Source organism: Pyxicephalus adspersus, chromosome 7 (genome assembly GCF_032062135.1).
Source record: "Pyxicephalus adspersus chromosome 7, UCB_Pads_2.0, whole genome shotgun sequence".
NCBI classification, from domain to species: domain Eukaryota; kingdom Metazoa; phylum Chordata; class Amphibia; order Anura; family Pyxicephalidae; genus Pyxicephalus; species Pyxicephalus adspersus.
Window position 1 is genome coordinate 44,757,209 of NC_092864.1, and position 8,641 is coordinate 44,765,849.

The window sequence follows — 8,641 nt, forward strand, 5'->3', positions numbered from 1 at the left end:
TTTGTGCCCCCCTGGCTTTGTGAACTTGAACTGAGATATCAATCATTTGGAAGGGTGATCACAAACTTTTGGCTGTAGGTTATAGTTTTAACTTCATTAAGTTATATTCTTCTGTGTTGTGTTTATTGTATTTTAGGTAATTGCTTAAAATGGGAGGATATCTCCCAAACCTCCAGCTAGTCATCAAAATACCATAACACATTTCTATTCCCTGCTGCAGTGTGACATTCACACATATCAATAAAAGTAATGTTCAAAATTGCAAACAAATCTTCCTAATATTGGGGCATTTTAGGTCACTGGATTTATTTTGGGCTAAACAGAAATACATTCTTGACATGATATTTCTTGTTTACCTAGGTAATGATGTGATTAACTAAAAATGCCTGTAACCTACTCAGACCATGTAACACAACTGGTAACAGCAGGTCACCTATGGTGTGTACTACCATCAAAGTCTCCCCACATTCCCAATATACCCCTGAAGGGTTTCTGATTGTTTTTTGAGAGTTTCGATTTGCCCTAGACCTTAGCTGACAATGCTCAGCCCAGGTAATTGCACAAACTGCCAACTATACTGTGAGAGGCAGAGGAATATTCTACATGTGCACCCATAGCCAAAATTTGGATTTTTTGGCGGGTCCAATAGCATATTGGAGAGACAGTATTGGTGCCTGCTGTGCGGCAGCTGTGTTACTGGCTTGGTCTGATAACATTACACATTTCCTTTTTTTTGAAGTACAAGCTGCATTCTTGGGCATGGATTTTTTTCCACTAAGCACTAGGATAAAATGTGAACTCTATCACATCTCCTTATATTATTATATACTTATGTTACATATCATACAAAGAAACATCTTTGGAATCTAAAGCACTCATGACCAGAAAACAAAGTTTCTTCTAAACAATCAGCAGATGGTAGATCAGTGTTCTCCCTTTTAGGCAGACACACCACCTGGATCTTTTCAGTATCCACCCGGTTGTTTTTGGCTGGTTACCTAAAAGTTGAGTTACAATACAGGGGCCACCACCCACCCACCCACAGCTTCTTCCCACCAAGCTTAAAAAAGTTTCTGTAAATAATAAATTATATTTCCATATATGCAAAGAAAGAACAACACAACAAAGTCAGTTTCTGTGCCAAAGACTCTCAGGATCATGGCCTAGTAAGGGTATCTCTGATAACCTTGCTCCTAGATAGGCCAGTCTTGTACATGGTCCATTCAAACCTATGGGGACACGATTTGCAATCTGAAAAGATTTTGTTGGAAGAGACGCAAACAAAGCACTGGAATGCTAATAGGAAAGCAGCTAGGGAGGGGTAACTAATGCAGTGCAGCTTAAAGAAAGGTAGACAAAGGAATTTAGGTAAAGTTAAAACAAAGGCAGAGCTGTCCCTTGAATTATCTTCTGACAATTATATTTACCAATATCTCAAACATTCTTTGAATGCAAAAAAAAAAATGAGTAAGTGGACAAATGGCAAATCTCATATCTCATATATGCAAGCCTTTTTATATTACAGCAGCTGCCAACTTCTATAGTACTGATTAGGTAGAGTAAAAATGTGCATCCAAGCAGATCCAGGCAGTAATCAGCAATTTGGAAACATAAAGAAAGCTGAAATGAGTCCCTCCAATCACCACCAGAATAATTACACTAGCAGATCCCAAGGTGTCTTATATCTGAAAACATCTATAGACCAAAGACAACTTTTGGGTGGCTGCTCAGCTTTAATCTGGCATATCTAAATAAAGCAGGGAAATCTAGCGTAGAGTCCTATGGGAATGGCAAATACACTATTATGTTTCCTCATTGAGAGCAGTTGTGAATACTAATGTGATTTGTATATGCAGAGGGTGGCTTTTCATTAGCATGGCATTAACATGATTAATACTCTATATATATATATTTTAGTTTTTAGCCTCTTCTGATTTAATATACTAGTAAACATTAATGGCCATCCAGACAATACTTTTTTTCTTTTTTGGTCAAGTGTGCTATTTCACTACATTGATCTCGAGGTAAGCTGATCATGGAGTAGGGGGTTGGTAAATGATGCAGGGCAGGACAGTGCATATAAAATCCATAAAAAAAGTAATGTAATCATTCCTCTAAGATGCATTAAGCCTTTATCAAACCTAAACATCTACTTATTATTGTATGGTCTCTTAGACTTTAAGCTCTTTTGGACAGGGTCCTCTCCTCCTACTGTGTCATTGTTTTGTATTTGTCTGTAATTTGCAACTCCTATTTAATGTACAGCAGTACAAAATAGGTTGTCCCTTTATAAATACAGTCTAATAACAAATAATAATAATCCTAATGAGTATGACACCTTACTCATACCTACATATTATAGATGGTATTGATCTTTGCCTTTGTGAAACGTTAACGATTATGTATTGCTCTAACTGGCCTACAACCTTATGGCTGCAAAACTTCCATTCTTGGTATTACCAATGAATATTACCATATATATTATCAAGTAACTACAAAGTACTACAAATAACTGCAAATTTTACAGTAATTAGATATCTTTAACACTTTGTTCATAAGCTGTTCTTTTCTCAACAACACAGACGTTTCTTTTTTTTCAAGATGGTTTCTGCTTTCCACCTCTTGTCTTTAAACCAAATACAAGATTATGTAACAAGATTATAAACCAAATATGCTAGATCATGTAATACCATTCAAAATTCAACAATTCTGGTAAAATCTCTAAAAAACCAATTAAACTCTTTTCTGGATTTCTAAAGTAATTGCACCAAATATTAGTGAAAGTCAGCAGTTTATAACCAACGTCAGTACGACAAGGTCATTATACAAATGGTCTTCCATATGCCCGCTCCATAAAAGCCACACAACACAGCTCTAGTTGAGACTTCATATCATGCTAAAGGATGCTGACAGGAACTACTGTATAATTAATGACCATTTCAAAGGAAGTGACCATGTTATGATGAGTAAGGTGAATTGGATAATGTAGACAACTGCAGCAAAAAGAAAAAAAAATCCTTTACCACTGCCAACACAAATCTTCCCTTTGTTCTTCAAGATAATGAAAAGATCCCATATAAAGGCACACGCAAACTAATGTGTCCTTTGATGTTGCAAAACAAAACAGCAGGCCCTTAGTCTACAGCTAGACCCAATATATGGAGCAGCACATCAGTGATTTGAGGAAGGAACGCTCTGATCGCCTAATCCTAAAATAAACATAGTACAATGCATGCTGGAATAAAAGCCAAAGATAATTTTAATGGTACAAAAAGCTTTGTAAAATCAAAGAAAAAAGTAACTGCCTATATTCTCCAGTAGACATATTTTATTATATTGATGGATCTTTCCATTGTAGGCCCACTCGGAGGTTGTATAAAGCTCCGCTGCACATTTATGCAAGGAACGTAAACCTGGTGGGATGTGATGTCTGTATTTAGACTGTACGCTAGCCCATACATTTTGGAAAATGCGCAAAGGAGATCAATGGTGTCACATTAGCTCCAATATGCAGCATTCTGCGAGTTTGTGAGACCACACAGTGCCATCTAATGGTATGAAAACATGATGACACGCCAAGCATTGACAAGGAATGGGAATGGACCGCATCCTGATCAGCCCCCATCAATTTTCCAGGGCTAAGGTGTTCCAACTGGGCACAGAGGCTTATCACTTTACCTGCAATCCCTACACACATCATCGCCAAATCCATTTCACAGTTCTTGAATAAATCTAATATTATTGCTTTTTATGTATCGTTTGATAACAATAATATTTATATATATAAATGTATTCATATATGCACATATATATATATATATATATATATATATATATATATATATATATATATATGTTAATATATTATATGTATATACATACATAAAAATATTGTATATAAAGTCACAAGCTGTGAATCAACCTGCATTTTACAGCAACCTGCTTTTTTGTTTATTGTCTTTCCTTAATTTGTAAACTTTGCCCCAAATTTATTTTTATTCATTTATAATAACATAAATAAGGTAAAGACAAACCACTAAAATAAAAAAAACAATCATAAGCTGTATATGATTGCTATTTTTATCAAAGGCCTTACTGACTTATAATTAACCCCTTTTGCTTTGGATATTATCACACATTTAAAAGAGATGACAACTTCATCAAGTTCTTGATGCTTAATACAGCAAAATGTCCACTTAAATTAAAAATCCATATTGATATGATAAGAGCTATTACGGCGGAGCGGTTGCCTCTTTGGAGTCTACCTGCCTTTGGCATTGCAAGGTGCTGGATGTCTTTGCTAAATTCCAGCAGAACCAGATGAAGTATTAGGAATCTTGAAATTCCTACAAGGTGAGCTCCACTGACCATAGCACATACAGATGTGTTGATCTCTGCATTGTATCCCCAGCCCTATCCTGGGGCTTCTCCTGCAAACATTGCATTTACTATGTGCGCAAAAAACATATGACCTCCACATATGCAAAAACTTCCTAAAAGGCTCCAGATTAAAGTGAATCAGTTTCCCTTTCATTCTTCATTCAGATGCCTTCACAGCAACCTCCAATGAAATATGCCACCTTAGGCCAGTAAGTCAGGATAGAGTGAAAATTCAGCAATGCCAGGCAATATTTTTTTTTAGTGTCAGCTAGTGATCAGACAGAGAAAAGAAATAGCTATTCATGCAATGTTGCATATTCTGCCTTGTCACATCTACAGCAAGTGCTATGTGCTGCACCCAATGCGGAGAATGCTGCAATGTGCAATGCTTATTAATAAATCAGCCAGGCTTACTAGGGAGGCTAGAGAATGCTGCAGGCTTACCTGATATAGGAGAAAGTATGCAAACCATGTCAGCAGAGGGAACCTGCACCAAGAATATTCAGAATGAAATGGAGCTCCTGCTACAAGATGCTGAGATCCCTAAGCCACAAAAGCTGACAAAGCATTTGTCCTTAATCCATTATGACTGAAAAAGACCGTGAAGCTCCTTCACAACCCCTCTTCATTTCTTCCCCTTGCTTCCTGCTCTGAGCATCACTCTACAGTGGCTAATATATCCCAGGAAAAGGCTTACAGAGGCAGACACAAGCAAACGTGGACACTAGCTCCATCTGCTGGACGATCGTCTAAGTGCACCATGCAGTTAGCACAATACAGCTACATTGTCATTTTTTTCCTGCAAAGGCTTTGCCGCATGACTGACAAGATCGTGATGCTAAATACTTTAAAGAAAGGGACGGTATATGCAATCATTTGTAACAGAACATTTGATGTTGGAAATAGGGGGTTGCACAGAGAACAGAAGGATGCTATTTGGAGATCTGCCCCTATGTACAGATTTAAAGGGACTGCTACTAATTCTGCATACATGCATTGCTGATGCATGATAAATCATTGCAGGGAGTAAGTATTAAACTGTAACTGACACACTGCTATACTGTTTATAAACAAACACTTGTGCCAGGATGACTAGTGTGGATGGCACAGGAGAGGGTGTGGGCATTTGGTGTTTGAATGGATGATGTCAGGGATGTACTCTGCTGGGAGTAGGTACAGACAATTTGGATCAGGGTAGGAAGGCATTTGTTAGCATTAGGCAACTACTTGGAGGCTGCAGAAATACATAAGAAACCACCATGCAAGGTTTAGATGACAAGAACTAGAAAATGTCCCCAATTTTATTCTTTATCTTACCTTATCTTTACATTTTGTCTTTCCTAAAAAAAATCAAAAGAATAGCAGCAACTAACTCAATTAAAAATGGTATAATCATAATTAACATTTGATTATTTATAAGGCACCATCATTTTCAGTAGAATGGTACTATGTGGACCAATCACTCCAAACCAGAGTTCAATGGTGATGATTCCTCTAGAACAGCCTTGCCCACCTTCTTAAGCCGCATACACACGTGCAATTATTGTCATTGGAAAGGATCTTTCACAATCCTTTCCAACGACTAAGCACTGCACGATGCATGAACGAGTTCTGTACATACAGCATTGTTCTGCTCTATGGAGAGGGGAGGGGGAGAACAATGTAACGGTACCCTGCTGCGCGCTCGCCCCCTTCCCTTGCATGAGGATTGTTCATTGTCCGTGGAACTGCCAGAACAGTCGTTTGGACAATGGATGACGGGCGATGTACACACACCAGATTCTCGTCTGATATCGGCCCTTAGCTGATTATCGGGCGAGATCCATTGGAAGTGTGTACGTAGCTTTAACATGGGAAACTTTAAAAAAAAAACTTTTAGTTCTTCAGGGAATCCCTGCTACAATTACTATATCTATAGCTCACAACATATTAGAGTGGTGACCAGTGGGAAGAGTTCATCTTACATTTCTGGCTAGTGTAAAACATGTCATCCCTATATAGAGCCAAAAAGACTGAGAACCACAAATTGCTCATTGATCAAGGAACCCCTAGCAACCTCTAGATGAACTCTGGGGTTTCATGGAACCCTGGTTGGGAAACACTAATTTAGACGTTGCTTGGGGTTCCTCAAACTGTGGCTGATTGACCTCCAATATCATGACACCTGCTTAGTTTTGGGGCCAACGCCACTTGGTAGAGACAGCTGCTTGACTCTAATGATGCTTTTAGTTAATTAGAAAGGTGGAATTTTAGCCACCACTGGAAGAGAGGGCAACCTTTCCACTTGCTTCCCAACTAATCCCCAATAAAATGGGTTCCCTGAGACCTGAAAATTAATTCAAGGCTTCCTGAGGTTGAGGACTAAAAGGTTGAGGTAAGAAAGGTGTTAATTCTAAGTAAGGTGGCATAGCTGGAGCAATGGATGTAGATTTGTAAAGGAGAGCAGATGTGAATATGTGTCTGGAGCGGGATTATAACAAATTATATGATTGTATAATGAGGTGCATTTTCTGGGTACAAGGGAAAGTTTTTAAGGCTATAAGCATGACACTATGATGTAGAAGAGAGTTTCAAAAGGAGGTGTAAAGAACAGTTAAAGACATGGACATAGGAAAATAAAGAGTCCAGGATTGAAAACATTTGTTAACAAATAGTAAATTATTTTAATAATCTTTGCCAGGTTTTCTGGATCACCCAGCTTCACTGATGAAAGTGTGTCATCTCTATCCTTAGATAGCTTTAATAGATAGCTTTAATAAATGAGGCTCATTGTGTAAGAAAGAAGCAAATTTATGATTCTGAATTTTTATAATGAATGAGTTGCTTTGATATCAGGAAAGTGCAAGAATGTGATCCTGAAAAATAAATATCAGCTATAAGACATTGCAGTACTTCACTTCTAAATGTCTTAAAGGCAGAGACAGATATTTAAGTATTGCCTTATCAATATACAGCTACCTTTTCCCTATATCAACTGTCACCTACGTCACTTAAACCCCTTAATTAACTGTCACATATGTCACCTAGACACTTACTGTCACATAATGCTGGCCAAAAATGTTTGTTCAGATCAACTTTCATTCCATGTTTGGTTGAATCAAAACTACTCCAGTTTTTTCCTTTTTTTTGAAAAGGGGGACAAACTAAACTATAATCAAGTTGGATAAAATCCCTTTTCAGATGTCCCTTGTTGTCTTCATGTTGGAGCTTTATTTTTGTTTTTTCGAACAAGGGCTGGCTCTCTGTAAAAATGATGTAAAATACATCCTCATACCAGATCATAAGGTAAAATAATGGTGGTGCGCACTGCAGGGTTCCAGCTTTTTCAGTAGTGCTTGCCAAATGCATGGGTGGATGCACGGGAGCTGATTTAAACACAAGGAAGTTAATGTTAAAAGCTAAGGAGGTAAATTTGGTAATAATGCAATTACATTTTTTCAGATGTTACATTTTATAATTATGGACACTTTTAATGAGGAAATAAAAAAAAATCTATTCATCCCTAGGGGAAACCTTTCTTTTTTTGCTTTAGACAGTGTGGGGGAGAGGTTAGAGCCCTTGTCAATTTATTTTTTGTTGCCTGTATTCCTATTGTGGAGTTTTACCTTTTAATTTGTACTGGTAAATATTGTCTGCAAGTAAGTCAGGGGAAATGTATAGGGGGTAATATTCAAATGGGGACACCTGTTCCAAGGACATCAGTTTTAGTGAATAAATAATCTCACATTGGTTGATTTCCTTTAACTTCATAATGCAAAATATATAAATAAGCTTGTAGGAATTTTGATATTTCCCTGCTGTATCTCCCAAAAACTTACTTAGAGATGCACTTTAAGAATATATTTTACACTTGATTCACACAACTTCCATCTAGTTGAATCCAATCTGAAAAATGTCTCAATATGGGGCAAATAAACTTTGTTGGAAAAACTTCTTAAACCTAATTTTTTAGACCAAATATTTTAACTTATCATAAAAGTAAAATTTTTTCCTTTAATGACAAATTATGGCAAATGTACTTTTTGTTTCAATCAGTTTTATTAAGTTTTCAGAGAAAAAAAAAATACCGGTAAACATAATAAAAAGAATCAGGTATACAACACATACATCATAACAAACATAACATTGTAGGCTTCGAATTAACAGACATATAATACCAGGGAGCTGCATATACCCAAAAAATATGGCAAAAAAACATAACAGTTCTAAAGGGATCATATAGCACATAATAAACCTGTACAAAAACAGCTACATATCTGCT

The 8,641-nt window shown here is 37.0% G+C and overlaps 1 protein-coding gene across 4 annotated transcripts in view; it reads right to left on the reverse strand.

Annotated features, from left to right (window-relative positions):
* LOC140335554 (sodium channel protein type 2 subunit alpha-like) overlaps positions 1-5,031 on the reverse strand; it is a 91,157-nt gene extending 86,126 nt beyond the window's left edge. For all 4 annotated transcript variants that reach the window (XM_072418269.1, XM_072418268.1, XM_072418270.1 and 1 more), the window contains exon 1: positions 4,825-5,031. The gene's annotated coding sequence lies outside the window, so the exon portion shown is untranslated. The remainder of the gene's footprint in view (positions 1-4,824) is intronic.
* Positions 5,032-8,641: the final 3,610 nt, after the last annotated feature.